The sequence below is a fragment of the Squalius cephalus genome (genome assembly GCF_949319135.1).
Source record: "Squalius cephalus genome assembly, chromosome: 22".
NCBI lineage: Eukaryota > Metazoa > Chordata > Actinopteri > Cypriniformes > Leuciscidae > Squalius > Squalius cephalus.
In genome coordinates, this window is record NC_137143.1 from 23,412,041 (window position 1) to 23,419,266 (window position 7,226).

The following is a 7,226-nucleotide window of genomic DNA, read 5'->3' on the forward strand; positions in this document are numbered from 1 at the left end:
TGCATCGACACTTGTTACCAGCACATAAACACTTGCCTTAGAGAGAGTGGGTCGAGAGAGGGCCTGCAGCAGCTGAATGGGGCTAGAGCAGATCTGCTATTTATCAAACCCTAATTAACTGTTAATTTGCCAACCTTTAGGTTCAAGCATGTGACCAATTTATCACACCCAACAAACAGACTATACAGCTCTCCCAAGGGGTGGTCGACAAGACAGTCAGCGCTAACGCCCTGAGATCCAAGCCCATTAAGTCTTCCTTTACAAAAGAAGAGTTTAAAAGCTACCACCAAATAAATAAATAAATAAATAAAGGATACTGGTTGGATTCTAGATTTGACACAAATTTAAAGCACAAAATATGTAAAAATACTTCTATGTACTGTATCAATGAAAATTCACCGCCAACATGCAAATTGTCTCTCCAAATCTGTACGTGTCTGTTATTTTCTACAGTGGAACACAAAAGTAGGATTTTTTTTTTAAATGTCTTGTAGTTTTTGCCATGTAGCTGTCAAAAAAAAAAAAAAAAAAAAAACAACACCAAGAAAGAAGTTTATATTGTATTAGTGTATGCAATAAACATAAATATTTATGTCTTAGGAAGCGAGAATTATTCATGATAATTAATGATATTCAATAAAATATTTACTTCCACCAAAGCTTGCAACTAGAATGAAAAAAAAAAAAAAGGCAAACGGCACAATTATTTTCGATATGTGATAACCAAACAAGACACAAACAAGACAAATCCAAGATGTGAATGTGGGATAGATGTGAGGATGAGTAAATAATGGCAGCAGTTTCTTTTGTGGGTGAGTGATTCCTTTGTCTTGTTTCCAGACGCTGTGAATTATATGCTGTCGAACATTACAAATCTGATTGTTTACGACAAAGACAACTGACAGCAAAATATTTATGCCAGTACTGAGCTATAAAACACATTAACCAATGCGCCTGTGAAATTATTGGCATAAATAAACATTAAAACATTATTGTTAGGGCAATTATCATATTGACGGTAATCCGAGGATACACAGGATTTTCACACCATGAATAGATGTGACTTTGTAGCAGTGTTGCCAACATTTAGGTTCAGTTTATCACACCCAACAAATACACTCTCCACCTTTCCCTAAGGACAGCTGAGGTGAACGCTCATGTGTTCAAATGTGTTAAAGAAGACATCACAGGCTGTACACAAGCATATGGAGTTCTTTATAACACACTGGTGACAGCAGCTGTCAATGGAAAGGTGGAAGTGCACGCAAAAAAACATCTTTGTTGAGAGATGTGTTATTCTATCCTTGTGTTTGAGTGGGTCGTGTCTATTAAGGCGGACATCACTAACACCTCACAGACAAATCACGCTATTAGCGTGTCACATCGAGCGGAATTACAGATGAAAAGCACTGATGGGAATTCATTTGTCAAGCCTTGAATGAAATCACTGAGTTTTCATCAAGCAGTGTTTGTGCACATAAACCATTCTGGCAAGGCTAATGAGGGAGAACTCATACTGTGGATTACTCTAAATGTAATGTGAAGACAAAAGTTTTTTTTTTTTTTTTGGATTTTATGTTTCAGCACATTTTACAGATCTAATCAAAGGGGTAATATGCCCCCCTCCCCCAACTTAAATTTTCCAGTTGATGTTACTTAGAACTTAGTTCATCAGAACATCAGCAGTTGAACATCGAAACGGCATGACTGATTTTTTTTTTATATAACAGATAATCTGTATATCTATATCTTTATGTATTATCCAGATGTATATTAGGCTAATTAATTTTTAAAGTGGAAAAGGCAAAAATGCCTCCCTCAGAGATGGTGCAAATAGTATTAATAATAATATACAATGGAAGCATTATTTAATACCATCATTAATAAATTTAAATTTCAACGATGTTTATTATTAATCCTTATTGAATAGAATAGAATCTGAATTATAGTCATTGTTGCTTTTTCAAGTCAACCCTTGTTTAAAAATAAGTAATTTAAAGGAATGTATTTTTCCGATGTATTATTTTAGGTTATTATAGATTATTGAGCTCATAGTTTATTCAGCCTGAGTGAACCAAACTGATGCAAAGTTTTGAACAGAATATGTGATTTTGGAGATTATTCAAGAATATAAATGATTGAAAACAATATCTGATGTAGCCTATTTTGTCTGTTGGAAGTTTTTTTTTTTTTTTAAACTACAAACACACCTAAACAGCACCTTGCAACATGTTTCTACCTGTTAGTTTACAGGTTAATCACTTAAAAAAAAAAAAAAAAAACATAGAATGTGATTTAGATTTGCCTGAAGTTGTTGGTCGTATTGGGGGAGCGTGTGACTACAGATAAAGAAATAATAAATGCACAGTCCCACAACAATTAGGATCACTCAAACACACAGCTAGAAGCTAAATGCCGAATTGGGTATAATTGTGCTGCAATTGCACTTCCTAGACCAAGAGCAATTATCATAGGCATTTTTGAGAAATGACAGACTGTTTACAAACACTCAAGGCTTAGTTTGTGGGGTACACCAGCATTCCATTTACACACACACACACACACACACTCTTACCAGTGAATGTAAGATTGGGCTTGCCAATTTAAGTCAAGTATATAGAAGCCAAAATGATGCGACTCATTTTTCTTTCTTGCATGTTTCCAGTAGGCTACATAAAAATGTGACTCGTGTTCTTAAGCCAGCGACAACTGCCCTGTGTAAGTGAACTTGACTGCAGTCGTCCTAGACAGCAATTAACAGAAAACCTGTAAACACAAATATGCTACTGACCGCTCGTTCTCGGTGTGGCCTGCATACGTTGGGATTAAAGGCGAGTATTTAATGTTGATGAAATACTGCTGCAGTGTGTTCTCCGGGCAGCTGCGTTTCCCCCAGGCTGCTCTCGGTCAGTCTAATGCGCTCTGATGGTCCCACTAGAGTATTTCCTTACACACTCGCCCGGCCGGCCAGCTCTTGATCAGAAGCAGAGCTCGTTGTGGGCCATTCATCCACCATTCACCCCCCACCCCCCCACCCCCCAGAACGGCGCACGTGCGTCCGTGTGTGGGGCTCAGCGTGTGAGAGCTTTAGCGTAATGACATCCCGCTGAGAAGAAACCTGCGGCCGAAGCGGATCACCGCTTGCAATCAAGCGCTCGAGACCGTGACATTGCTCTGCACAGACTGTTGGGAAACAACATTTATACAATTCTCCCCAACTTTCGATGAGACTGCGTTGTTCGCTCAAAACTGATTGCAGTTCCATTTGATGCCAGTAGTGGCGCTGATTCGCTAAAATTAAGAACGACACACAGCAGCGTTTATAAATCGCGTAGATTTCCCCACGAAATCAAAATTTAAGTTTTTTGGCTTTTGGTATGAATATGTTAGTCTTACTGATATCTATAAGATAGTCTGCTCCAAAACAATGACACAATTTGCATTTAGAAGATATAAGCATTCAAATCTTAAGTTTCTCACTTCCTCCAATGGATCAGTGATTTTGATGACATCACCCTGCACTAGCTTCTCATCAGATGTTCTGTCCAATCAAATACTCTCTAGAATCTACAGCTTCCTGACACCAAATAGACACTGAAGCTGCCGCTTCACACATTTACTATTTTCTACATGGCGAATGGCACTATATAGGGGATAGGAGACGGTTCAGACGGTGTAAATATGCTTTCCATTGGGGCGAATTAAGTCTAGTTTCACGTTAGTGTCACGCAAACCACCGCAGCGTGCACAGTCTGCTTCAGTCCAGAGACAGAGCGCATCATTTGTGAGAGTTGGCACAGACCACAAAACGTAATGGACCCATTTGAATTCTGCACAGAATGCTATATTTTAAAGCGATATGGAGGAGATTAGGAGGAGAAACGGTTAAAGATTAGGAGGAAACTGCGGCTTTACAGAGTTCAATGGCTCTGGCTAAACTGTGATTTAAACTAACACTACTGGCTATTTTTTAAAAGGGGAGGAGCTGTTCAATATGCCCCGCCCTGTCTTCCTGTTTCAGTGGAAATTAGTCAACAAGTTGAATAATGCTGTGCGTTTCAAGGCACTTCAGTGGACCTTTAAATCAGGTGATGGAATTCTTGATTGTTTATAAGTTACATTTAGTAATAATTGTATAATGAATACATATCAGCTATGTTGACATTGTCATGTGATCTTAAGTCAAATTGCGAGTGGGATTTTTCTGAGTTGAGGGCCTGTCAAATTATGGTGGATGCAGCGTTAAAAAAAAAAAAAAAAAGGTATAACCTAGCTAAGATGCATGTATAAAATACAATATATTGTACAATTCCAATAGAATGTAGGCCATAGGCTAATGATTGTGTTTGCATTTAAATTGAATAGAAAAATTAAAAACGCAAAAACACACCAGATGTAGATTTTTATTAATCATTTTGTAGTGTAGGGTTAAAAATGTTGCTGTATTTTTATAGACAAAGTACATCATCTTACTTTGACCAAAGCGATGTGAACGCACCAGCTTGTATATAGAAACTTCACAAGAGGACTTAAACGCACCATCATCTCAAGTTGGGTGTACTTCAACTTTTTTGAACTCATTACTATAAGTTTTGTATCATATTATTGATATATTCAATATTATAATAATAAATGTATCAACATTATTCTACATTAATTGCAATTGACAAAAGATGGTCCGTTATGGCTGAATAGAGTGAAAGCTTGTTTGCATCACTCAGACTTACAGAAATACGTAGCGCACAGATACTGAAACTCAGCGATGTGCTGACTTCATATGTCACACATGACAATGTTCTTCACATTAAGAAAAAAATGGTTTTTAACCGTTCCAAAATGGTTCTTCTATGGTATCGCTGTGAAATCTTCATTTTTAAGAGCAATATAGTATTCACATTCGGACAAACTTCATGATTTGCTACTAGCTAATGCTAGTCAGTATTGCAGGTGGTAAAAGGGAGAGCAGATTCTAGATATCATTTACTTGTTACAAAACACTGTATAAGCCCATGAGTGCAAGACAAGTCATCAATATCTTTTTTTATCTGCTAAAAGTGAATTTTGTCAACGTTATACACTATAGCATCAAAGCTAACAGTCTAAATGCCACAAAAAAAGGAAGCTTTGCTGAACCCTGAGCCAGTATGATGATTTTTCATATGAATGAGTGAAAACATAAGCTACACTTTATCAGAGATATCTGTACTAGTATTTTTTTTAAAAACTGACACATCATTGGACATTCAAAGAGACCAGAAGGCCTATTGTCACGGCAAAAGCTAAAACTTAAATGCTTTGTGCCAGATGCATGAAAAACACTCTTCAATCAATGCACTTTAATTAGGCAGATTCTGGTTTCCTCTACAGTCTGGAACACACACTTTGAAACCAAAGAAACAGAACAAAAACATGCTTCCCAGGTAGAAAAACATGGCACTGAGTTTTTCCCTCTTTGTCTTCCTGACACCCCCCACCCACTCGCACACACAAACACGTATACACACACATTAATGGCCATGTGCTCTGCGAGGTGTTGTGTTATGAACCAGACCACTGGGTTGTGTGAGCGTAGCGAGGTTCTGGGTTCTAGTCTGGACACTGTGCAGGCTCTAGACTGGGCGCTATTATCACAGCTGCGAGTTTGCCAGGGAAATTTGTCTGTAATTCACCTGAATTAGAATCACTCAGGCGGCTTGCACTAGTTCCTCTCAGAACACAGCCTAATGGTTTGTTTATTTTAAAGGTTTTGCTTCTAGCAAATCATTCCTTATCTGTCATTGCCTTATTGTCCCACTGGGTCACCCAAAGGAAGAGAGAAGGAAAAGGGGAGGAGGGAGAGACGGAGAGATAAGCAGATACCTGTTGCTTCATTTCACACTGTTCATTGTTCACTGTTTGTTTCTGAATTTAAACTCATATAGGCGTTTTAACCGAGGAATTGGAAAACTCAAATAGGCCTTATGGTAAATGGTCAAAATAAGATAAATGTCCATAAACGAAATTATGATAGCCTTAAATATTTTTTTATCTTCCCCTTGTTAGAGAAATTTGATTTTTCCAGTGTCATGGCATTCCCATAAACAATTCTAAACAATGCAATAGAGTTAAACACAGTGGGTATTTACAGACACAATGATTTAGTGATAACAGTGGGCTACAAAATAGTATATTTTGAAAGTGACTCGTCTATACAACAGCATAGCAAATGGTCCTTGACATCATAATTGTGGGGCGTAATGGCCTCTGCAGATGTCTGTCAACTCACTCTCTGGTGTAAAATGGTAAGGTATTCGAGTGGAGTGGCTGTTTTGTTCTCTGCCAATGTTCCTAAGAGCCATGACCACGCGAAAAGAGCCGAAAGACCACTCCAAATCTGTCTGTCACGGCCGGCTGCTTCTGTGTCCTATCTGCTACCACTTACTCAAACATGCAACAAATTTGCTTTTAATTGCAGGGATTCTGCTCTGCTTGTAAATAGTTTTGCTTTGACAGTTCATTTATTTTGTGTGATTGCTGCCATCTATTTATAGTTTTAATTCGGGGGAATGCATCGCATATGAATTCCTTGTGTCATCTGCGCCCTGCTCAAAGACAAAAATGCATGAATTATTATTGCCTGGTGGAAGTGTTTATTTATTCATAGACCCCAAAATTGTTCTTCATCCACGCTTGGCAAAGCAGATGGCATTTCCTAAGGACTCCACGGGTCTAACAAATGAAATGGTGGAGTATAATTACTGCGAATTACTGCAAACCCAGACTCTCTTTCAGAACTTTAGGTTTTATTAAATCCCAATGATACAAGTCAACACTTTCCCAAAAACAATTTCCTTTTTTTTTTTCTTTAAGGTTGAATTATAGTTGATTAACTATTGTATATTATTATATAGCCTACCTATTTAATCAACTATATTAAATTTTAAGTTAGATTATAAAAAAAAAGTTTAAATTATTCTCGAGATTTCCTTATGCCATTTTTGGCCAAGCATTTGTCTTTAAAAGTTGTAGCTAATTTTATACAAATCTATTACTTCTGGTGACCACTTACATTTTTTTTCGTGTTAGCCTTACTTAATTTTTAAATTGTTGCTGTTCCTCATAAATTGTTTCGAAGTTTTGCTGAAAACTTTAAAATAGCAAATTAGCTATTGAGAAAATCCATATTTTTTCGTGGGCTACATCGGAAGGAATGTGGCTATACAGAAACTATTCAAAAATAAACCTAC

The 7,226-nt window shown here is 37.4% G+C and overlaps 1 protein-coding gene and 1 long non-coding RNA gene across 2 annotated transcripts in view; one reads left to right on the plus strand and one right to left on the minus strand.

Moving 5' to 3' along the window:
- Window positions 1-7,226, plus strand: part of alpl (alkaline phosphatase, biomineralization associated) — a 343,644-nt gene that overhangs the window by 152,472 nt on the left and 183,946 nt on the right. The window lies entirely within an intron of this gene.
- LOC307150318 overlaps window positions 1-7,226 on the minus strand; it is a 33,892-nt gene that overhangs the window by 26,395 nt on the left and 271 nt on the right. The window lies entirely within an intron of this gene.